The following is a 26,191-nucleotide window of genomic DNA, read 5'->3' as shown; positions in this document are numbered from 1 at the left end:
ACTTTTCATCTATACTTTAATCCTATTGTAGGAGAAGGCATTAATTCACAACATTTTAGAAGAAAAGTTAGAAAATCATGATGAGTTTACTTAGTTATTTGTAAAAGCTTTTTCAGTAAAAAAAAGTTCCTTTATTTTATATTTGAAGGTGAAATTTACAGCATCCAGATTTTTCTCAGATGATTTCACTGTTTAAAAATTAAGTTAGAAATATTTTTCTTTACTCTCTGAATTTGAGTGTTGTCTTTTGTAAACAAGAATAACTGCAAATGACCTTCTGTGAAGAAAAGCAGATCTGAGACTTCTATCCTTAGAAAACCTTATTTGTAAGGTTGGTCATTGGCTGATGCCTGGAATTTAAATTTCTGCAGTTGCTCACCATCCTTAACTAATAAGGTTGGTTCACTGTTGTCAGACTACAGCACGATGTGCTTTATGCTGAACTTCTGCTTTCCTTCTGGGGCACTAGAATTTTGGTACATACTTGTAGGGGCAGGAAGGACACAGGGCAGGTTTTCTGATCCAGCAGACTGGGTAAAGGAGGAGTCAAAGTCCTCAGTGGCTTTTGCAGGTCTTTTATTGGGATTTACCAGGTAGCGGTGCTGGGGGGCCGGGAGGCTGGCAGACCTTCCAGCCCCCAGCAAGTATTCACTCTGGGCTCTCCGGCCTTCTCTCACATTCTCTCTGCTCTTCTCATGGCTCTGCTTCTCTCTCAGTTTCTCTGCTCCTGCTGCTTCTCTTCTCTCAGCTTCTGCTGGCATCCCCATGATGCCACCCTTAAAAGCCCCATCTTAGCCCAGGTGAATCCCATCTACCTATGCCCATACCCTACTCCAGGTGCCTGCCATCAGGCATGCATTCAGGACCGCAAGGATCCATCATCTCTTCTGAAGGCGGGAGGGCAGAAAAGCCTGATACATTTTCCTTACCCTACAATGCTAAACAGAGGGTGCCGACATGATCAGCCCCCTATGAAAACCTTGGATACTGAGTCTCTTATAGTTTCCCTGGGTAGAAACAGCACATGCATGTTGCTGTATTTTTTTTTTTATGGGGAACAGTGAGCTGTGTGTGACCTCTTACAGGAGGAAATCTGCACATAGTTTCCTCCAGACTCTGCTTGTGCCTTTTATCTGCCTCTGCTATCTCTATTCCATTGCTGGTTTTGGTCTTAACTGTGAGTACAACTATATGCTGAATCCTGTGAATCTTTTCAGACTTTCCAAACATGGAGTGGTATTGGAGACCACATGCAACCTTGCAATATTTCACCATTTTTTTAAAGTAACAAATTTGACATAAAAACTTAAAAGTACAAATGTGTCATAACTGCTGACTCATTGCATTTTTTGGTCACAAAGATTGATTCAATTTTATCGCATCTTTCTGACAAGCAAATAGGTCAAATTTTATTTATCTTTCCAGTATTACAATGGTAGCATTTCATAGTGCCTAAAATATGACAAGATCAGAGATATCTGTTTTCAATATAAAAAAAAGTAAAAAGAAATGAAGATGCAAATTTTACGAAGAAGTCATGATGTGTGGATGGTATAAATTTTAATCCAAATAAGGTTAAGAGTGGCCATTTATAACTCTTCAGCCTAGGGAGGGGGGAAAATGTAGCTGGGCGGGTAAATGTGTAACAGCTGGCAAGCCTCTGTTGCCAGCTTCTATTTTAGATTACTCAGTCCTGGCTCTAAGAACTGTAGCTCTGAATCTCAAAGAACCTTCAGAGGGGATTTTTGAAACTTCATCTTTTTCATTTTCTTGGGCTCATTAAGTTAGTAAATGCAAAAGGAAGCATGACTTAAAAGAACCTATGGTAGGTATGATGATGAATAATAAGTCAGAAAAGCAGACAGCTATAGCACTTGGTATAATGAATTTTAAGGTGATGCCTTAAAGTTGTCAGTTAAGTTATTGAGAAAACCTGCCATTGACTAATTGCATGTTGGCTTATTTAGAAGGGAAAGTCTGAAAGTCAATTAAGTAAATCTGAAATGGTTGTGTTACCTCAGCTGCCTCAGAGCACCTATTTATAAGTATGCTGGGGCTTGGGTACATTTTTAAAAATGTTAGTAACAGGTTTCAAAGTTCTGTGAGTTTCATTGAGGGGAACAAAATACTTTACAGATTTTTCCATAATAGAAAATAGAAATGAAAAACAAAGATGTCGTTTGCATAATGCAAAGCCTATCTCTAGTTGTTGACTGCTTACTTTCCCAGGCTTTATATCTCACATCTCTATTTCACTGGTATTAATATTAATTTTTGTAGTACAAAGGACTAGACTAACAATACTTAACTAATTTAACTTGATCTTAGTGTGAGTGGTAAGGTTATTTTCATTTTAGTGTAAATAAACTCTTCATTCTCTTTCTTACTTTTTTAGGTGTTATATGTAAATAATTATAAAACCTGCTTTATATTGCCCAAGTTGCACAATTAGTTCAGTCGATCTAAATGTGCACACTGGGGCTTCCCAGTGGCTCAGTGGGTTGAGCCCAGCATTGTGAAGCTGTCCGCAGCCTCTGCAGTGTGGGTTCAATTTCTGTCCAGCCAGAGAGATTCCCACATGGTGCGACAGACCTCTCCTGTCTCGCCCGCTGCTCCCCCGCAGTGTATTTTGTCAGTCTGCCTATTCTGCTCCCTGCTCTGTCTCTAGTGAATCCTCTCACCCTCCTGTGCCTCTGGCCTGTACACCAGCTCTTGCATAAAAATAAATCAATCTTTAAAAAAAATAAATGTGCACACATTATTATCAAAAAAAGTCCTAAAAAGTTTATGATCAATAGTACCCATCAATGTATAGGAGGATTCTACACATTTTTTCCTAACCCATGAGAAATCTCACTTCTATTTTCATACCTTCATACATTAAAATTCTTTTCTTATTCCTAGTTTTTTCCCTGTGAACATTTTTTAATGATATCTACTCAAGTCTCATCTTGTGCTTTTCTTCAGTTGTTAATAAAGGGGTGTTGTAGATACATTTGATTGAACATCTATATTTTATTGATGCAATAGCTTTCTCTTCTGTGCCTCCCCTTTTTCATTTACTGGCTACTCTGAAGAAAAGCACCATAATGTTGAACACTTGACTACAGCTCTAATTTATGAATGTGTGATTCACCCACCATATCCAATTCTCTCCTTTCTGTTGATGTGCAGGAGAATGCACTTTTTGATTCCAGCAATTTCATGGATCTCTACCCAGCTTCTCTTTCATCAACTGATTATGAATACTTTGCTGCAAAAATTATTACTCATAAAAACACATTCAGTTTTTTCCTGCTCTAAAACTAAGAAAATCAAAACCAAGTAACATAACTACATGCTCTTTAATTCCCGCCACCTTTTTCATTTTATCATCTATAGTCATTTAGACAAGACTTAATGCTATGTCCAGTGAACCCCAATCGTCAGTCATTTGAGTAGGGCCTTCATGATTTTTGCATTAGCTATACTCCTTTTTCATATTCTTTGCTTAATGATTTCATTTAAATCAACTTACTAGTTGGTGTGGCCTATTTCTCATTAAAACAAATTCACTACCTCTTGTAGTCTTTGTGTAATAATATTTGTACAATTATGAAATTAATGTTCTAGCTGTGATTTTCTAACATACATGGAATTAAATAACATTTGAAATATAAAACTATCTAACACAACTGCAGTCACACTAGAGCTAGCAGAATCTTGTGTAAAGGTCTCATTTCTAATTTCTAGTCCTCTGATGCTTTATTTCTTTATGAGAATTTCTCTTTCCCATCTCCCCATCACATACGCTCGCTCGTATCCCTTTGTGCCTTCATGATCAGGTTTAAGGTATCTCTTCTGGTCCTGGTCTGTTGACTTGGTTTTTTTCCTTCTGCAGTTCATATTTGCATATTTTAATATTCTAAATTTCCATTTCCAGTAATTTAAAGGTTTTATATAAGTATTTGTGTGATCTCTTTCCTCTCCCTCAAGGTACATTGTATTCTTCTTCAAACCTTTGCCTAAGGACAGAGGAGATTACACTTTAGTTCTAAAAATATCTCTCCCCTATCCTATACAGGTTCAATACTGCCATAAACTTCCAATAATGCTGATAGGCTAATAACCATATCATAGATGAATAGACAAGGCATGATGTTTGATCTTTATGTTTTTGTAGCCTTAGTTGGGGAGATAGAATTATTTCTATGATATACAACTTAGGACTACTTGATCTTTTAGGTCAAAGTAATAGCATATGTAAGTTTAAAAGTAGGGAAAAACAGAGATTTGGAAAAGTGGAAAGAAACTCAAAGTATCTGGAGCACAGAATATGAGAAAAACATAGCAAAAGATATCATGGGGAGGTAAGCAGAGACCATGTAACTAGGGCCTTGGAAGCTGCACTAGAGAGTCTGAATTTGATCCTGGGTAAGTGGTGAGCAACTGAAGGGTGACCCCAGTCACTGGATTTAGGACTTACCTTAATCCAATATGAATTCATTTTAGCTTAACTAATCGATCTGCAAATACCCGATTTCTGAATAAAGAAGGTCAAATGAAGTTTGGGTGGACATGAATTTTGGGAGTACATTATTCCGCTCCTTACAGTGAGATGAATGATATCTCTAATAGATATCCCAGTGGGTTCTGTTGCAGATGGTTCACAGATCACACTTTGAGTAAAAAACATTGAGATTGATCCTCTTATCTAGTCTAGCCAGGATTCTCAGATAATCAGAGAACTACATCTTTATTGGAAATTCTGTCATATTTGGAAGGCATATTATATGCCAAAGTATATCAGAAAAACTGCTTTTATTAGATTTTATTGTTTCAGTGATGTGCAACAAGTCATCTAATGGTGAACATGATATCAAAGAGCAAAGTGCTATGAATGTCTATTCAGAAACTCAGTTATTAAAAAGGAAAATAGAAAGCTTATCTGTAAAAGATGAATGGAGATAGATTGGTTAAAAAAGTGTCTGTAATGTAGCTGGAATAACATTTCATAGAAAGTCTTCATTTGAAAAACATTTACGACAAGTCTATGGAGGTACTCATAATGAATTGATAATCTATATTGAAATAATACTATTATTTTTGTTGTAAAATCCAAACCACATAAATAGCTTTTTTGAAGACATGCACCTGTATATAATTTTTATTAATCATTTTTGTAAATAAAGGATTAGTTAGATGCCCATTTAAGATCTCTTCTCAATCTAACATTTTATGAATTTACAAAAATAATTACCACTGGAGAAGAGACAACATAATATTAGCACATTGTACTAAAGAAGGAAGGAAGACAAGGCAGGGGGAGGGAGGAAGACCTGGAGGTGCTGTTGTTATTTGCTTCCTATCCTTGGTTATGGGCTAGCACACCCTGAGAATGTGAAGGCTGAAATCAAGGACAAAGGAAGGCTTCCATGCCAGTAGGCTTTTGATTCTTACCACAGAATCAAAAGGTGTCCCTTTATCTATTTTATGCTTGCAGGGTGACTGTTGGTTCTTACCTTGTATTTATAATAGCCAAGTATAACTGTTTTGGTCAGGGTTTTAGAATACTTCACTCAGTATTCCAATTTGAAATTTTACATTCAGAAATAGTTGAGTCTCATCAAAATGCCAATTAAAGTGTTACTGAATGAAAACTTAAAAAACAAATCACCCCCCAAAAATTACAAAATCCTTAAAGTACTAACATTTTAAAGTTTTATTATTTTTAATAGAGGACTTTTATCTATGCTCTACTTTAACAACAAATCATATTAGTTGATAATAACTGGCGATTGTTTTGTGGCCTGTTTGTGGTATATTTGAAAACGCAATAGTATAATTTTAATATCACGGAGTTTTATAGAGAAAAATAAATTTTCTCACGTGATGTTTCAAATTAAACATTACCTGGAATTTCCCAGCAAAGATTTCTCTGTATGTAGTAGATGCCAAATAAGTATAAAAATATGGAACAGTCTTATGGGCATAATGAAAACCTATAATTCAGAAATCAACTTTATGTCTTGTTCCTATTATTTTTCGTATGGTATATTTTTAATATAGCACATAAAATTTTAAAAGAAATTTCTATTGCTTGCCAACTTCAGAAGACTTCAAGTTCAAACTTGAAAATGCATAAAAATAAATAATTCAATTGTATTAAATTATATTAAAAATTATTTACATAATGTGCTCTTGAGTTCAAAGTAATGAGGACATAAAGACTCCATGCAGTATCTTCCTGAATCTTAGGATGCCAAATAATTAATTCTATTTGTGGTTATTTATTGACAATCTGTGACTCCTGTTAGATACCTCCTTGAAGACTAAAAGGTATATCCTTTGTGACTAGCATTATAACCAATAAAAATTTAGTAAATGATAAAAAAAAAAATGGGAAAGGGAGAGGAAGTGTGGCAAGGGAAGAGGATTAACATTCCCTGAGACTGCACTTTTTAGAAACTCTGTCATGCTCTGAGCATAATTCTGCTTCTCAATTAAGAATTTCGTTCTTTTTTTCGAGAAGGCTAAGCAAACAATAATTTGAACATAGTTGTTCTTGCAATGAAATAAGAAAAGAGGGCCTCCCTGCTGGTGCAGGGGTTAAAGTGTCAGCGCTATCAAACTATCCCCAGCCACTGCAGCATGAGTTCGTTCCCCAGCCAGAGTGCTAATCCCCATGACACAGCAGACCTCTCCTTCCTTTCTTGCCTGCTGCTCCCCTCAGCAGTGTATTTCAGTAGATCTGCCTGTTATGCTCCCCACTCTGTCTCTGGTGAATCCTCTCACCCCTAGTACCTCTGGCCTAGACCCCAATTTTTGTATACATAAATAAAAATAAATCTTAAAAAAATAAATAAAATAAGAAAAGGGGCTTCCCTGGAGGCAAAAGGGGTTAAGTCTCAGCACCATGAAGCTATCTGCAGCACTGCAGCAGCCTCTCCTGTCTCACCCTGAGACTCCCCTCAGCAGTGTATTTCAGTCTCTACCTGTTCTGCTCCCTACTCTGTCTCTGGTGAATCCTCTCACCCCCCATACCTCTGGCTTGCACCCCAGCTATTGTATGCATAAATAAATAAATCTTAAAAAATAAGACTATAATAAAATAAAATTAAAAAGACAGTAAAGAAATAACTCAGATTTAATTATTGGTTTAAATTTGTTTAATTTTATGCACTTGTCGTTTGTGCTAACATTTTCTAGTTTCTGTATTGAAACTAGCTAATTTCAATACAGGGTTAGCTAATTCCTAGTGATGATATACTACTCACCTGTGAGTGCACCTTTCAGATGCAAACCAACCCATCCAGAGCCCATACCTTAACCACTCCCTTATTGGACTCTCACATGCAAGGTTGCTGTCTACCTGCCCTAATCACTTCAAGGTTAGGTACCAGACAATGAGGGACAGCCTCTATGTTCCTGAGCTTGCTAAAATTATTCAAACCAGTGAATTAGAAGTATGCTTACCTTGCCAGTTCCTTCCCGCATAAACCACAATAAAGGCTTTTGACCACAAGTTTTTCCTTTTGAAATACATCTATCCCCAAAAAATTCAGATGAGGGAATATGGACTTAATTCAGTGTGTGCAATATTTGTGTTGCTTGCATGTTTGCTTGTAGGGGAATGGGCTGTTACTCCTCATTTATTTAGTATTTAACTTTATCCACTGTTGTGGCTCCTGGATTTATTAAATTTTTCTTTTAATTTGAAGTAATGCAATAAAATATGGACCAATGGTTTAAGACAGATCTTGATGGTTCCCTATGCAGGGGATTCTGAGATACAAGATGAGTAAGATCCAGTTCCTGCACTCCAGTGAGGCCAATTGTGATATAAAGCATAGCTATCCAGTGGAACAAATGCTGTTAAAGTGGTGTTCCATGTGCTTTTGGTTCAGGGAAAAGGGGCTACTAATTGCCTGGGGAGGTTTGGGAATGCTGCAGAGAAGAGGAAAAGGAAGGAAAGTTCCAGTTCACTAGGTAAGAAATGGGAATGTACCATAGAATCCCCGTGCCACTGGATTTCAAAACAAAAGGGAAATATTGATGTGATCACCAAAATAACTTAACATACTGTAACTCTGGACAGTGCCTTATCTCTTCTCTGTCAGCAGTAAGAGGCATATTCAATCTTTTTACATTAGTAGAAGTTCCTGAAAAATAAAGCAAGTGGGTTTTTGATATATTACTGCACTGAAGCAGAATATAATGCTATCTTCAGGATTTACTAGAATGCCAATGCAGTTTAGGTCATGATCAAGGAGCCATCACCTGTGAAGACCAGATATTCCTTTCCCACGAGGTAATTCCTTTGGGCAGGATGACTGTACGACACTGAGTATATTTTACTTACCAATAAAATTCATGTCACTAACTATAGAAACTACTTTCTTTCTCATAAATGTATACCATTTGCCTGTAGTGATATAGTATTTAGGACTCAGGTTAGAATTGACATTGCTGAAGTTCAACCTGGTATTTCCAAATGTTCAGCTCCAAGAAGTTCCAACAGCAAAGATATTATCTGTTGTTTTTACTGCTACAATGTGGTTTTAAGAAACAATGCAAAAGGAAAGGTTTCCATCAAAAAATAAAATAATTGAAAAAATCCCATTCTAAGTTCCATTCAGTTAGGTTATTTTAGGGAAAACTTTAACAATGTCACTCCTGGCATCCCTGATTTTGCAGATGATTACCTTTTCATTTTGCATTGTGGCTAACACAAATCACTGAGGATCTCTGTACAACAAATCTTTTGAAAAATATGTAGAGGCAATGAGTCAAGAAAGTCACTTAACATTTAATTAAATGTGACTTAATGTTTTTAACCCACCTGTAAAAGGAAACATACCATTCACTTTTATCACTAAACAGTGTTAATTCAGAGGGGAAAATGTTGAACTGCAATAGGGATGTGGTTTGGAATGGATTAAAAACAAAGAATACTAGACCTAGATTTCTAAGTGCCTGGTTTCTTGTTAGGATTCTATAATTTCTTAACTTTTTCCCTGGTTAATGTATGCTTACTACTGGGAATTCCATATTATTGAAATGTAATATTTAAGAGGTTAGATTATATGCATTCTAAGGTCTCTCTCAACTTTAAAATTCTATAATAGTGTCTTGTACAGTAGGCTATGCAATAGTGTTATTTAGCCTTTGAATTATTATGCTTCATAGATTCATACTTTTGCATCATTGATAATGTAATAGTTCATGTTTAATAAATTATGGCATTTAATGTAGAAGACATCCATGATCATCCCAGTTCTTCACAAGTTTTGCTTTTTATAAGAGTCAGTGATTTACTTAAAGATAATCACATGATACATTGTACATAAAAATAAACCACAAATCTGATAAAAATTATACATTTCATTCTTTCTTTGTCAAACTGTTACAGTGGCTAAAAAAATCTTTAATACTCCATTTGTTATCCAGCCTATGTCCCTCTGATGAATTCAAGGCTTTGAAAAATGAAGAGGTATTGAAATCTGTGTCAAAGTCTGACACATTATTACAGAAAGACTAGAAGAATCAAAAGACAGAAACATCATACTATACCCCTGGTTGTGTCCTTTCCTATTTTAGAAATTAGATCCCATTGTTTTATTTTTAATTCATGTTCCTAAATCCCACTATTTATTCCCCCAAACTCTGGCATCATGTTTTGGTCCCAATTCTTAAATGACACTGAAGTGCTTGAAACTATTTTAAGTGCTTTACACATATTTATTCATTTTTAATTGCCACACCAATAACACTGTTATTGGTACCAATAGGCACTGTTATTGCTCTCATTTTATACAGAAGGAAAGTCATGGCAGAAATGTTTAAGTAACTTGTGCTGGGTCACACAGCCAGAAAGTTGTCAAGTAGGAATTCAAGGGTCAGGACTGGAGGGAAACACCATAACCTTAACCAGCATGCTGCACTGCTGTGATGGAGAGCTGCTAAGATATATTTCTACCTGATTTTCAGAGTCTTACGTGTAAATGTAGAGTTCTCACTGGTTTCCTAAGCAAGCCATATGTTTTTAGTAGATTATTTTAGACAACAAGGAATTTTAAAATAAAATTGTCATGCAAAGAAATTAAGGGATTTCTTTCAGCCTAAAATCTTTATGTCCTATATGTGGTCTTGTTAAGTGTGTTAGTGATCAAGTGCAAATTAAGTTAAAAGAGCCATTGGTTCTCTCGTCACTCCAAGGACATCATGTCTAATGAAGAGATAGTAAAAGTGTGCATTCATGATATTGTGTTACTAAATGAACTTCAACACATTTTTTAACATTTCTGAATACTAGTAGCCTTGTGGGACATAGAAAAAAGTAGACAATACTAAGAATATCACAATCCTAATGAAATCTGACAAAATGCTGCTTGAGTTGATTGTGGAAAAAATTATTTCTCATAATTTTTAAAAATTTGATTGTTAATCTAAGCCAAAATTTCATGTTAAGGTAAACAAGATAGGTACTTAAACATCTGAATCTTAAGATGGTAAGCAAGTCATATAATCTAAAAACTAATTTTTAAAGATTTATTTTTATTTATTTATGCATCCAAGAACGGGGGTGTAGGCCAGAGGCATGGGGTGGGGGAGGTAAGAGGATTCACCAGAGACAGAGTGGGGAATAGAACAGGCAGCTCTACTGAAATACACTGCTGAGGGGAGCAGTGGGCAAAACTGGAGAGCTTTGCTGTGCCATGTGGTTTAGCTCCCTGGCCTGGGACCAAACTCATGTTGCAGTGGCTGGCAATAGCTTGATAGTGCTGAGATTTAACTCCTTGTGCCACCAAGGAGGGCCTTAAAAATAATTTTTCATGCAAGTTTGTTTACAAAGGTCGTCTTGTTAAGTATTTAGTAGGAAGCAATGATAGGAATATAGTCACTAGAAGGAACTACCATTATATTTCATGAAAACATATTTTTAGATAGCTGTCTACATAGTTTAAAAAACTAGAAAAGTTAACAAAAGCATGGTATTGTTATAAATGTTTGTTTACTAGCCCAAATTTCAGTGTGATTCTCTGGGGGATATCTTAAGATGTGTCATAATGATTTGTGGAAATGGATTGGTATGATGATTGCTAGTTAATTTTCCAAGTGAATCCCACTTTCTGTCTCTGCTTATACAATATTTCTAATGTAATTGGCAAGTTGAGTCCATTAGTGGGTGGCTAGAAGGAATGATTTATTGCTGGTAAAAAAAGGTAAAAATACTAGAAATATGTAGATCTGGAAAAATAGTGATTTATGTTCTTATGATATAATATATCAAACTATAGCTGAATGCTTTTACTTTTTAAATGAACTATAGTCACTATCAGGCTTTCCAGATAATTCTTCCCTCAAGGGCGGACTTGAAAACCTCCAGTGCATAGGGTTGTATATTACTATTTTCTTGAATGGTTCTCAAATACTTTGCAAAGTCTAACTTTTAGGTTATGACACTAACTCAATTACATAATAATTAAACATAAAATTCATCTTTGGTAAAAAAAAAAATAGTCAACATTCACATTATCTGCTCAACCCTTAGCCTCCTGGTATGTTTCCTTGTGAAAAGAAAGTACAGTATTTAAAAACAATATCTGTTTTTATTGTTATTGAAGTACATTATTTTACATCCTTGCTAGCATTTTGAGAGTACAGGATTCTCCCCTCTTTGGTGTATTCACTGTATCTCTCCCTCTATCAAAGTACCCCGATTCTTCCACCATAGTCCATTGTGAAGTACTTTATTTTGATCTGAAAATACTTGGCTCATACTTTATTAATAATCTGATATTTCACCCAATATTATATCAAGTTGAATTTTAAGAGAATTATAATAATTAACAATACTACCATACTATAATTAATGATAATGAGGAAAATCTCTACTAATGTAAGGAGTATATTTATAAAATGTAATATTTTGGCTTAAGTTTCACTTTGAACATAAACTCTCAATGTTTAACATTAAGTCTTTCCAAATATAAGAACACTTAAATGTTTAGGCCTTTTTGTTGATCCAAGTTAAAAAAAAAAGCAATATTTTTCTTTTATATTTATGAGACCTACAATTGCATAAAGCTTCCAAAGTTATATAATTAAACTCAGCAACAGAAAACCAATTATATTCAAAGATGAGAAATGCTTGGCATGCATCCCACCATTTTCCTTCCCATGCTCATGGCAGACATTACTCATTGATCATGACCAGAGGCAGCCTCAGGCATTGCCTTGAAGGTACAATCTGTCAGTTAGGATTGGCTGAGGGAGCAAACAAATCCATCACAAATAGACAGATAAAGAGAATGTGCCACCTTAACATCCGTAGGTCTCACTTATTTTTATCTATAAACTAAAATGGATCCGCTATACACAAATTAAATGAAAGGAAATCAGTCCCTAGCTTCTAAGAAAGAAAATGGAGAGAAATATCACTCAAAAGTTGTTTATCTTAATTTTCTACATCCTTTTAAATCTACAAGCCCAGAGAAAGCATGTCCCTGTATGAAGCAATCCATTTTGGAACAGGAAGTTAGCAAGGATTCCAGCCCCGGGAATTCCTTCCCACAGGAAATATGGCCTTGCAAGTTTGAAGGGCTGGACTACTCAAAGGAAGTGAGCTGTAATGTTTCCATATGTCACAGAAGTAAACCCTACCCCATTGAATATTCCATGGAATGCCCAGACTAAGTATAGAAGTGGATTGTGTGTCAGTGAAACTGAGAATTATTTCCTCTTGTCTCTTTATTCAGTTTTAGGGATGCCTTTCCTTCATAATTTATGTATTTTTAAGTTTCACTGGTGGCTTACTGACAAACATTAGAAATTGAGTACAGTTATTAAATTTGGGATAGTGTGTATGTATGTATGTGTGTGTTTGTGTGTGTGTGTATGTATTTAGGGGAGCAGGCTAAACCTACAAAGAAAAGAATACAATACTTGAGCTATATCAGAAACAAACAGCAAACCTAAACTAGAAAACCATAACATCAAAGTATTAAGCCTTTATAAATTTCACAAGAGTTACATGTTTTCTCACTGAGATTGCTATGGTGTCCCATTATGCCCAAGATAATGTCTTAGCTTAGTTTGAAAATATAGAAATTTTTTTTTTCTCCCTCTCAGTTTTGGAGGCTGAAAATCTGTGATCAGGATGCCAGCATTCTTGGGTTCTTATGAGAGTTCTCTCTCTGGCTTACAATGGCCACCTTTTTTCTCTATCTTCACATGTCCTTTCCTTAGTGGAAGTACATGGAGAGACATCTCTTACTCTTCCTCCTTTTATAAGACCATAATCTTATTATGAGAGCTCCATCCTTATCACCTCATCTAAACCTAATTGCCTTCCATAGGTCCACCTCCAGATACCATCATATTGCATTTAGGACTTCAACATATGAATTTCAGAAGGACACAGACATTTGGTTTTAACACTGAGCAGATGACTCTTGACTGGTGGATTTACAGACAACTTAAGTTTGAGGTTTAACTAACATTCTAGTAACTCATTTGAGAACAATATAAGGTTTTCTCCTAGGAAAATCAGAAGATGAAAAGAAAAACTATTAGAAAATAAGAGGACATTTTAAGAATATATTAAGGTGATCAAATGAAACTCAATATAAAAAATCAATAACTTTATTAACATTAGCAATAATCAATTATAACACATAATGATAAAGGAATCTGATTCACAGTAGCAACAAAATCTATTTATACACACCCCAAATCAGTAAAAGTACTCAAATATTCTCAATAAATTGTATTATGAAAATTGGCTATCTTTGGGGAGAAAAATTAAACTCATAGTTATCATAAGCAAAAATGCATTTCAGAGAGTTGAAAGAATAAATGTTCAAAAATTATAAATTTATTTGAAGAAGGTATGGATTTTTTAAAAGATTTATTTATTTATTTATTTATTTATTTATTTATTTATTTATTTATTTATACAAGCACTGGGTACAGTCAGAAGTGCGGGAGGGTGAGAGAATTCACCAGAGCCGAAACAGGGAACAGAAAAGGCAGACTTGATGAAATACACTGCTGAGGGGAGCAGCAGGCGTAGTAGGAGAAATCTGCATGCTAAGTGGGACCTTCGCTGGCAGCTGGGAATTGAACCGGTGCTACAGAGGCTGTGGGCAGCTTTGTAGCCCAGCACTCAACTGCTGCGCCACCAGGGGAGGCCCGAAAGTATGTATATTTTTACAACTAGTGTTGAGGAAAGCTTTCCTAAGCAATACATAAAACTCGTAAATCATGTAAGAGTTATAACTTTGACCTCATAAAAGAAAATACAAAAAAACTTTTGTGAGAAAGTAATAAAAAAGATGTTAATGATAAGCTACAGACTAGGGGAAATATTTACAACATATTTTAAAGATTCACAGTATATAAAGAGTGCCTAGAAATGAATAAGCAAAACATGAAGAACCAAACAGAAAGTGGACGAAAGTACACAGAATCATTTTCAGAAGAAATATATATATATATCTGAACAATACATATTTATAACAGGCAATATTTACCAAAATTTAAAATAAGACTAAACTTTTTGCTTGTCATGTACTTCTAGGAATCTATCACACAGAAATACTCAGAGTCAGTAAAATCCACTTATAAGGATACCTCTCTACTCTACTCAGAGAATACTTCTCTACTCTTTTTTTTTTAGATAGTTTTTGCTTTTTTTGATAGCAATGGAAGCAAACACTAAAATCAACAAAGGGAAAAGCAAATAAATTAAAGATATTCTATTTTTTGAAAGAAAGAACTAAGTCTGTATATAAGATCCAAGTTAAAAATAGTTACCATAGAGTAATAGACTCATAAATAAATTCTTGTGACCTTTATATGTATAAATACTTGTAACTATATATTTTTTACTCCATATACTTTTGTGTGGATTGACTCTTTTACTGTGAGAACATATTCATGTGCTTTTTGTTTAATAAAAAAAAAAGCAAAACCATTTCTTTTTTAAATGAAAGAGGGAAGTATTCAGGGAAGGCCAGGCGTGGTGACTCAAGATCTTCCTTACATGAGAGAAAACTGCTTCAAAGAGGGTGTGAGAATCACATGTCTTTCACTACTGTGGTTTGGGCCTCTCTATACTATATTTTCTCTTGACCTCAGGCTTTGCTGCCAATTTTTCTTTTCTGGGGGGTGTTCAAACATACATGAAAGGAAATTCTTTAAGAATGTCAGATCCTCTTTATGCAAAAGTGGCATTGTTGGAAGAGATTTTGGATATGATCTAATGCAACTCCCAAGCTTTATGTGGAATCCTGATTTCCGACAGGGCCAGGAAACTTTAATGGGAATTTCATATTTCTCATGTTTGAGTCACATCCTCTTATCCAGAAACCTCGGAAAACGTTTCCACTGAAAACCCATCTAAGATGGTACTACTCCCCAAACTTATAAGACAACAATGTAACAAAGCAAAAAAGCTATTTGAATTTCATTCAGAGGAATACAAATTAATAAATATTTTTCAGCAGACAAATTATTACTGCAATACCATCTGATAATTCATAGAAAGTGTTTCCCAGTGTCATATCAACTCACTATATGAGCACTTTTAACCCATAAACTTCCCATAAATTCTGCCATATTACCTTTTATCAACTCTGCTGAGCACTGATCTGGTTGGTTTATCTTCATTGATCCAATCATTACATAGGGGTTGGAGGGGGGTTTGTCAGCCATGCTGATGTTTTCAGCGACTGTGAATTCTTAGTCAGCTTCTGTGTGTCCCAAAAGCCCTTTAAGAAACTCACTGATCTTCTTAAATATTAGCAAGGAAAGGCTAGAAATTTCTCTGATTTGGTAATGTCTATTTTCATAGAGTACAATCCATTGTTAATAATATGCCCACTACCTTTCTTAGAGTCTTTCTGATTTGCATCCAAGTAAACTTCCTCTGTATACTCACATGTATGTCCCTAAAAGAGAATACCTCTTGGCCTTTTCTGAAATGGACTATAGTTCTGACTATGAGATCAACCTCACTATGCTCTGGGGTTGCTCTTATTTGTTTCTCTACTAAAGAATTCACATAGTGCAGAGGCTATTGGCATGCCATGACTCTTCTCTTGGAGTGCTAACCTTGGCTTTCTACAAGGGCTATGTGTTTTATTCTCCTAACTGGGCTTAGCAAGCTGTAAGACCAGATGCTTGAGGGACATGTTTAGAAGAATGAATGCTCTAGTGTTCCCACTCCAGATATTTGGAGTGCATGCAGAAGAACCTTGGACTCCTGGACCTGAGACCTGTGTAATAACTTTAAAACATGATTTTCAATTTTTAAAATTTCATGAAAATGAAAATCACTATGCTGGAAATATTATTTCTTTTCTAAGTTCTTTAATGTTATATTATCTATATGTTAATAAGGGAAGGAAATGATCCTGTAGACTGCCATTGAATGAAGGAGCAGAGAAGAGATGAAGAAATCAGGACTAATCCTCAACATACATTTCTGTAGTCTTGTTTGTTTGATGTGGTGGCTGTTGGGTTATGGAAATACACCTTCTGTTTATACTTCCAAGTGTTCCTTTTATCTTTAGATAAAAGTGTACAGGGGAAGTTGCCAAAATTAGTCCACCTTTTGGGTCCAGGCCACAGTTAAACTTAGATATAAATGAGATCAAAGCATTTCCACTCTGATCCAAATAGCTGCAACCTAGCAGTGCTGCTGGTGGGTGTGTGAAATGGCTGAACACCTTCTGATTTGGAGCATCTAAGCAATACATTTTAGGCTGCAAGACACTGAAAGAGGCAGCATACATGTATGCTTTTGAAATGACTCCTTGCCTTCCAAGGTTTGACAAAGGAACACTTGTTCAGATTTTGGATTATAATCTAGTGGGAAGCTCCCAGGTCCTTCTGAATGCTACTTCATGAGTCTCCACAGATGGACAGTTTCTTTCCTCTCCCTAGGTATAAGTGGAGTTGGTTTTGTTCACGGGTCTTCCATGCTTCTTTTAGGTTAAGCCAAACTGGCTGCAATTTCTTAGTAAAGTGGCAGCAATTTCCCAACCCCTTCCTTTTTCATGTTGCTTTCAGGTTCTGAGTTTGTTAGAGCATCAGACTAATGTTCCCGGGGGGTGTGGAAATAGAAGCCCCTTGGCTCTTTGCAGGAATAAGATCACTAAATTTTTTATTACAATATTTGTACCACTTTTGTGAGTGAAAGGGGAAGCATTAGTAATTAAACTTGAATAATTGGAGTAAACTGAGACTGTCCTAGCAAATTGGGATGTCTTGTCACCTGTGCGTAGAGAAATGGGTGATCTCTGATGCCTAGAGCTTCTTTTCCTATGCAAGATTGGACATTTGTAGTCATTCCCTTAGGTTATTGCAGGTTATCATTTCATTTTCTGCTCTTGATACATCACAGTAATAAAAAAAATGGATAAGAAATTTCTGTATGACTCAGAACACAGCCCCTTTGATAAATAATATAGCTCCAGAATAGGTTATGTTGCAAAGAAAATGTTCTGTACAAATTCTTTAAAGAAGCCCTTTAATTGGATTTTTTTATGCCACCACCCACTATTTACGAGGACAGTCTTAAAGGGGAGCAGCAGATCCCTTAGGCCATTGCTAGTACAAAGATGTACATTCAGTACCTACAACACAAAAACGCTGTTGTAACTGCACCCAAACTATTTTTTGTGTCCAACATATTTTTGTCTTCAAACTGTAGCAGAGTTGCTGTGTTTCCTTTCTGTTTGTTTTACCACTTCCCTTCTAAATATTTTGCATCATCCTGGAGATTTTCCCAAGTTGTGGTCTGCTTGCTGGAGATCCACATTCCTCTGACTTGTGGCATTAAGTTGTGTTGCCATGGCAAGGTTGTTTATCATAGGGAATACTTTGCAGGATGGGCACCTCCCACAACAATTTCAACCTCTTTTCCTCCTCTGCTCTACACACTCAGATAGTCTGAGACAAAAGCCCAGATATGACTTTCTCTAATCATAAACTACATTCCTAGAGTGTGAACTTTACTTTGCTCTGCTTTCAAGATAGGGAAATATTTGGCTCTGTTTATTTCTTTCAAACTGGGCAGTGCCCTCTTGACTGTTATGACTAATCCACTTGTTAGGACTAGAATCTCCTAACAGTTCTTTCCCCTAGGTAAATCACATTGCTCACACTTGTGAAGCAAAATTGTCAAGAGACCAAAGGTGACTTTGTGATGGTTGAAACCTATGCACTGGACAGAGGCCTCTGAGGACCATGAGGAATTTTTTCCAAGAATAGGAAGGCTTGGTCAGAACCTGACAGTTCTGCTCCCTCACATTTTTGCAGAGGAACCAGCTTGGGGAGAGATAAGAGCCCTGCGTGGACACCCTGATTATACCTACCTTTTTATTTGTTAAATGTGGAAATTGACTTCATCCAATTAATAGGAGCAGGAAACAGTTTTTGTTTTCTCTTTGTAGGAAAACATGAAGTAACGGTTTTATCTTAATTTGTCAGGCATTGCCCAAGAGACTACAGCCATGTGGGCTGGTGGCCAAAAAATTGCTCTAAGGCCCAAGAATTAACACCCAGATATAAAAAGAATGCTAATTGGTTTTCCAGCTGAAAAATAATAAGGTACTTGGTGCCAAAAATGCTGTATGGCATGGAAACCCCAAGTTTATACAATAGGACCTGATTGCAATCTGGGGGCTCCATTTGTACTTGTATGTAGAGCTAAACAAAGGGAGGTGTTTCGCTCTTCTGCCTTTGTAGAAAGCCTCTGCTCCAGATCTCAGCCTGGTGTTGCACCAGGCTTCCCACAGTCTTCCTGCCAAATCTCCAAGTTTTTTCCTGGCTGCCATTCAGGAAAGTACAGCTTCGTCCGTAGGATGGAAAGTTAAAAAGGCCTTGCTTGGATACGCTGCAATATATACAAACACTAGTTGACGTATGGAGCAGGTTGGTTTTATACAGGGTGCTCCTCACTGCATTCTAAGGAAAAAGAATGTGAGATTTTTAAAAACAATTTCAGTTAGTGAAGGAGATATTTGCTAGAAGAAAACAAAATATTTTTAAAGTAAATTCAACATTCCTCTTAATACCAACAATCATCCTCCTTATTTACTCATTTGTAAAATGTCAACTTACCTCCAAATGTCCAACAAGCTTGGGCCATCCGTAACGTAACGTCCAAGTTTAGTATATACAAAAGGTACTAAACGTAGATACTCCAACAAGAAGGTCATTGTAAGGTCACCCCAGGTTGTAGTGAGTCATCTCCGGACCATTGGCGGATGCTCATACCGATTGACTGATTGCCAGCTTTGCACTGTGACTCCAGGTCGGCACCACTGATGCAAAGTGCTTGAATCAAAGGGGTTTCCTGATACTCTGAACTCTCTTCTCAGTATTTCCAGTTGATGGTAAACATCACTGCAGAATTCAGAGCATTTAACTAAAGTTATCCAAAAATCTTTTTAAATTAGAGTTATACTAAAATACACTATTGTCACCAGTTATGGTCAGAGACTGTGGGTATGTTACTTGTATTACATGTAAAAATGTAACTAAGTTAAAAATATTTTATGAAAAATTAGCTTGACAAGAGAAGTAAAAGATATTCTCAAAATAACCAACTTCTGTCAAAATATGCAGAAAATAAAAGAGGCAATAAAGTTCCATTAATGTGTACAAAATAAATTATTTTGACAGAAACTGGCAAAAAATTGTCATTTTGTTTCTATGAATGCTTTTCTTTTGTTTGCATGTTATTATTAGTGCATTTCCCCCTCAAGTAGCTAGGTAGAATGGATTATCTTTAAGAGTTTGGAAAGCATTTATTTAAAGATGCTGAGGGGCCTCCCTGGTGGCGCAGCAGTTGAGCGCTGGGCTGCGAAGCTGCCCGCAGCCTCTGCAGTGCCGGTTCGATCCCCGGCCACCAGCGAGGGTCCCACATGGCACGCAGACCTCTCCTGCCACCCGCTGCTCCCCTCAGCAGTGTATTTCGTCAGTCTGCCTGTTCTGTTCCTTGCTCTGGCTCTGGTGAATCCTCTCACCCTCCTGCACTTCTGAGTGTATCCAGTGCTTGTATATATAAATAAATAAATCTTAAATAAAAAAAAGATGCTGAGCACCAGGATTTATACATGCAGGAGAAACTAATAATAAAATGGGGAAGGAGCACAATGGACTGTGATGGTGACTAGGGGTGTTTTCATGGTGGATGTGGTCACAACACCTGAAGGGGAGACCCTGGAGTTCTGAAACACGAACAATGATTTAAGCTAATGTTGTCTCAATTAAAAAAAAAATTAAGAGGGCCTCCCCGGTGGCGCAGCGGTTGAGCGCTGGGTTGCGAAGCTGCCCGCGGCCTCTGCAGCACCGGTTCGATCCCCGGCTGCTCCCCGGCCACCGGAGGAGGGTCCCACATGGCGCGCAGACCTCTCCTGCCGCCCGCTGCTCCCCTCAGCAGTGTACTTCGGTCCCTCTGCCTGCTCTGCTCCCCGCTCTGGCTCTGGTGAATTCTCTCACCCTCCTGCGCTTCTGACTGTACCCAGTGCATGTATAAACAAAACAAACAAACAAATAAATAAATAAAACATGCCTCTATAAAAAAAAAAAATTAAGAACCGTTGAGTTAGTATTGCTGGCCTTTAATATGGTTCTTCCCCATTAAACCAAATTCAGTGTCCTCCATCTGTCACATAGGCTCCAGTCTATTGTGGTACATTCCTGCCTCCGTAACTTTATGCTTGTTCTTTCCCTCACCTAGAGTTTTTTATTGCAAGGAGCAGAGACCACTTGGCTAGCTCAAAATAGGAATGTCTTGTAAGCCTATGAGTCCAAGACGTTGCCTTGCAGAATATGAACTGAGAACTATGGGAGGCCTAGCCAGCTCTCCCTCTCTGACTCAGGATCACGCAATATCCTGCTGACTCTTTCCACTTTCTTCTACTTTCTCATTCTTCCCTTTTCTCTCTGCTAAATTTCCTTGCTGTATCATTTCCAGGCAATTTCAGCACAAGCAGCTGTTTTGGACCACTCCTGGGGTGGCGAAGTTTCAGGGAAGGGTGATATGAGTATGTAGGCACAACAAACATATCCACTACCTGCAAGTTGTATTATTCACCCAAGGCAAATTCCTTAAGGGCAAGTAATAGCTTATATGTTGCTTACTTGATTACTTGTATCACTGTGTTAGCATAGTACTTTGCATCTACCAAGTGATTCATAAACTTGGATGCATAGAAGAATCACCTGGGAAACTTTTAGAAGCATTTCAGCATCCAGTTTTCCCCATTGCCACCACCAGAGATTCTGATTTCATTGGTAGGTTTATCACCCAGACACCAGAAATCAAGGACTTCTGTTTCCCAGATGCTAGACCTATTCTTTTTTTTTTTTAAGATTTATTTTATTTATGCAAGGGCCGGGGTACAGGCCAGATGCGCAGGAGGGTGAGAGGGGATTGGTGAGAGGATTCATCAAAGACAGAGCGGGGAACAGAACAGGCAGATTGACTGAAGTACACTGCTGAGGGGAGCATCGGGCGAGACATGAGAGGTCTGCTCGCCATGTAGGTTGCTCCGAGGCCGGCAGGAATTGAACCGGCACTGCAGAGACTGTGGACAGCTTCACAGTGCTGCTCTCAACTGCCTGCGTCACCAGAGAGTTTTTTTTTTTTTTTTTTTTTTAAGATTTATTTATTTATACAAGAAAACTGGGGTACAGTCAGAGGCACGGGAGGGTGAGAAAATTCACCAGAGACAGAGCGGGGAGCAGAACTGGCAAACTGACCGGAAGACACTGCTGAGGGGACCCGTGGGAGAGGCAGGAGAGGTCTGCTGTACCATGTGGATTTCTCTCTGGAAGGCCGGGAATCGAACCTGTGCTGCAGAGGCTGCAGACAGCTTCATAGCGTGATGCTCAACCCGCTGCACCACCAGGGAGGCCCAAGACCTATTCTTACTGAGATCAGAGCCATAAGAAATTTTATTCAAATAATGAAAAAGTGATTACCCTCATATCTGAAAACCTGGCGGAAATTCAAGAACTGTTAAAGACCTTAAATTTCTTGCTTGTCCTCAGTAGTAGGGTAACTGTAAATTACATTCATATTATCTTAGGTGTTGTGAATACTAGTAATATCAGTAACTTTATAATGGCATTTTAGATATATATCTTTTATAAAAAGATACTAAAATTTTCAAGTTTACATTTTTTATTTCCCCCATTCCAAAAACTCATTTTTTAAAAACATGGTAATAAAAGGTTTTTTCTGCATTTTTTGCATAAAACTGGGGTGTACATGAGAGGTGGGGGGATTAGTGAGAGGATTCATCAAAGACAGAGTGGGGAGCAAAACAGGTGGATATACTGAAATGCATGGCTTAGGGGAGTAGCAGGCAAGCCAGGATAGGTCTGCATGCAGTATGTGAGTTAGCTCCCTGGTTGGGGCTTGAACTCAGGCCTTAAATTAGTGCATCTTCAATATGCAGCCCTGTGCATGGATTCTTTGTACAATAGGTTTCATGTAGCTAGAGAAATTTAAATTTTAATAGTAAATTCTGAAGTGATGACAACTCAAAATGCCAGTTATATGATAATTTTCAAAATTTTTTCAGTGGTAATTTTGATATTAACATTCAGTAAATTTGGACAGAGTCAAATTTGCCTCCAGAATACTACGGGGCTGATTATAGCAGGCACTAAATAAAGATACTCATTCAGATACTCATTACAGTATCCTTGTGGTTACCAAGGTCTGCCTTAGGCTTTACAACTGTCTGATATGATTGACTAGTTGGAGAATTTGTTGAGAATAGTTTCTATAGTTCTTCACCCTGATCAGGATAAGCAAGGGGATTTCCCAGGCTTTCAAGTAAATTGAATCAGTTACTGGTTACTGAGGAAATAACACTGCCTTTCCTGTCCAGTGTCTCTGAGACCACGTTGGGACATTTGTTAACAACCTCTTGAAGTCAAGCCACCCTAATCTTAAGAACACATTGGGCAATGATTTCTTTTTAAGATTTATTTATTTATGCATACAAGAACTGGGGTACAGGCCAGAGGTGCAGGGGCGGGGGAGAGGATTCACCAGTAACAGTGACAGAGTGGGGAACAAAATAGGCAGATTGAGTGAAATACTCTGCTGAGGGGAGCAGCAGGCGAGGCATGTGGGTAGCTGCACCATGCGGGTACCTCCCTGGCCAGGGATCGAACTCATGCTGCAGCTATTGTGGACAGCTTCATAGGTTGTGTCTTAACTCCTTGTGCCACCAGGGATGCCCCTATTGGGCAATGATTTTTGAAATAAACTGTGGATCATAAGTTTTACATTTTAACCCCTATTTCTTTCTCTGAGGGGTCATTTTGCCCTGTAACCTGAAATACTGTTAAGGAAGATATGGTAACACGGACTTCTTTGGCATAAGCTTTAGAGAAAGAATATGTACTATGGAAGACATCTCAACCAGTTTTTGATACAGCATAACCAGACTCAGTTTCCTTCTTGTGTTTCAGCACAGACTGGTGCAGTATGGACACTCTGTAATCTCTGAGCATCTTGAAGATCCCTTCTTGGAATTGCCACGATGTGCATAATGGTCAGTAATACGGAATTTTGATGCTAATTTTTTTTTTTTTTTTAAATAATAAATTTTATTTTTATATTCCCCCATACAATTGCAAACGCCCCATTCTGACCCCAAACCTTCCATTCCCACCCCCCACCCCCCAAAAAGTGTCTCTGGTTCATAGATTTTTGTTGATTTTGATTTTCACTTTCTTATATTCATTTTCCTGGTCCTTATTTAAGTTTTCTAGATTTCTGCTATGAGTGAGACCATCCGGTATTTTTCTTTTTCTTTTTGGCTTATTTCGCTGAGCATGATCCCTTCCAGCGCCATCCATGTTGCTGCAAATTGCATGTGTTTATCTTTTTTGAATGCTGAGTAATATTCCATGGTATATATGTACCACATCTTCTTGATCCAGGCATCTATTTTTGGGCATTTGGGTTGTTTCCAAAGCTTAGCTATTGTAAACAGTGCTGCTATAAACATAGGGGTGCAGGTGCTCTTTGGAATTGATGTTTCTGTGTCCTTTGGGTAAATACCTAGGAGTGGAATTGCTGGATCCTATGGAAGCTCTATGTTTAGTAGGTCCAGAAATCTCCACACAGCTCTCCATAGTGGTTGGACCAGTTTGCACTCCCACCAACAGTGCAGAAGAGTTCCTTTTTCTCCACAACCTCGCCAACATTTGTTGTTGCTAGTTTTTTTAATATGTGCCATTCTCACTGGTGTAAGATGGTATCTCATGGTAGTTTTGATTTGCATTTCCCTGATTACAAGTGATGTTGAACATTTTTTCATATGTCTGTTGGCCATTTGCATTACCTCTTTAGAGAAGTTTCTTTTCAGCTCTTTTGCCCATTTTTTGACTGGATTATTTTCTTTGTTGTTGCTGAGTCTCATCAGCTCTTTGCAGATTTTTGTGATCAGTCCTTTATCATTAGTGTTGTGTGCAAAAATGTTCTCCCAGTTGGTGGGGTTTCTCTTTGTTTTTGTTATTGTCTCTTTTGCTGTGCAGAAGCTCTTTAATTTGATGTAGTCCCAGCTGTTTATCTTTGCCTTCACTATCACTGCTTTGGGTGATGTGTCTGTAAAGATGTCTTTGATGTGCAAATCCCGTAGTGTTTCGCCTATATTTCCTTCTATGTATTTTATGGTTTCAGGTCTTATGTCTAGTTCTTTAATCCATTTTGAGTTGATTTTTGTGTATGGTGTGAGGTAGTGGTCAAGCTTCATTCTTTTGCATGTAGCGACCCAGTTTTCCCAGCACCATTTATTGAACAAACTTTCTTTGCTCCAATGCATAGTCTTTGCTCCTTTGTCAAAGATTAGTTGACCATAAATCTGTGGGTTTATTTCTGGATTTTCTATTCGATTCCATTGGTCTGTATGTCTGTTCTTGTTCCAATACCATGCAGTTTTGATGATTATGGCTTTGTAGTATAGTTTGAAGTCTGGGAGTGTGATGCCTCCATTTACTTCTTTTTTTTTTTCAGTAGAGCTTTGGCTATTCGGGGTTTTGGTGATTCCATATGAATTTCATCAATAATTGTTCTATTTCTTTGAAGAATGCCATTGAGATTTTGATTGGAATAGCATTGAATCTGTATATTGCTTTTGGTAGGATGGCCATTTTAATAATGTTTATTCTTCCAATCCATGAGCAGGGGATGTCTTTCCATTTCTTTGTGTCTTCTTCTATTTCTTTTAACAGTGTTTTATAGTTTTCTTTGTATAGGTCCTTTACCTCTTTTGTTAGATTTATTCCCAAATATTTGATTTTTTTTTGTTTCGATAATAAAAGGGATGGTTTTTTTGATTTCTTCTTCTTCAGATTTATTGTTTGTGTATAGGAAAGCTACTGACTTTTGCGTGTTGATTTTATATCCTGCCACTTTACTGAATTGATTGATGAGTTGAATTAGTTTTTCTGTGGAGATTTTGGGGTTCTCTATGTATGTTATCATATCATCTGCAAATAGTGATAGTTTGACTTCTTCTTTTCCTATGTGGATTCCTTGGATGTCTTTCTCTTGTCTTATTGCTCTGGCTAGGTCTTCCAGTATTATATTGAAAAGCAGTGGTGAGAGTGGACATCCTTGTCTTGTTCCAGATCTTAATGGAATTGCTTTCAGCTTTTCACCATTGAGAATGATACTGGCTGTTGGCTTGTCATAGATGGCCTTTATGATGTTGAGGTATGTTCCTTGTATCCCAAGAATTTCAAGGGCTTTTATCATGAATGGGTGTTGCACTTTGTCAAAAGCTTTCTCAGCATCTATTGATATTATCATATGGTTTTTATATTTCTTTTTGTTGATGTGTTGGATAACGTTGATTGATTTTCGGATGTTAAACCATCCTTGTGCCCCTGGAATGAATCCAACTTGGTCGTGGTGAATTATCTTATGGATACATTGTTGGATTCTGATAGCTAAAATTTTATTGAGGATTTTTGCATCAGTGTTCATTAGGGAGATTGGCCTATAGTTTTCCTTTTTTGTGTTGTCCTTATTTGGTTTTGGTATTAGTGTAATATTGGCTTCATAGAACGTGTTTGGTATTGTCCCTTCCTTCTCAATTTTTTGGAAGAGTTTGTGAAGGATAGGCACTAATTCGTCTCTGAATGTTTGGTAGAATTCATTTGT

General features: G+C 37.2%; 1 long non-coding RNA gene across 2 annotated transcripts in view; it reads left to right on the top strand.

Moving 5' to 3' along the window:
- LOC119251701 (uncharacterized) overlaps positions 1–26,191 on the top strand; it is a 310,608-nt gene that overhangs the window by 225,540 nt on the left and 58,877 nt on the right. For both annotated transcript variants that reach the window (XR_005126584.2, XR_008550830.1), the window contains exon 5: positions 23,491–23,573. This is a non-coding gene — a long non-coding RNA (uncharacterized LOC119251701). The remainder of the gene's footprint in view (positions 1–23,490; positions 23,574–26,191) is intronic.

Source organism: Talpa occidentalis, unplaced genomic scaffold, assembly GCF_014898055.3.
Source record: "Talpa occidentalis isolate TD23 unplaced genomic scaffold, MPIMG_talOcc4v2.1, whole genome shotgun sequence".
NCBI classification, from domain to species: Eukaryota; Metazoa; Chordata; class Mammalia; order Eulipotyphla; family Talpidae; genus Talpa; species Talpa occidentalis.
This window is presented reverse-complemented; position numbering and strand designations above follow the sequence as displayed.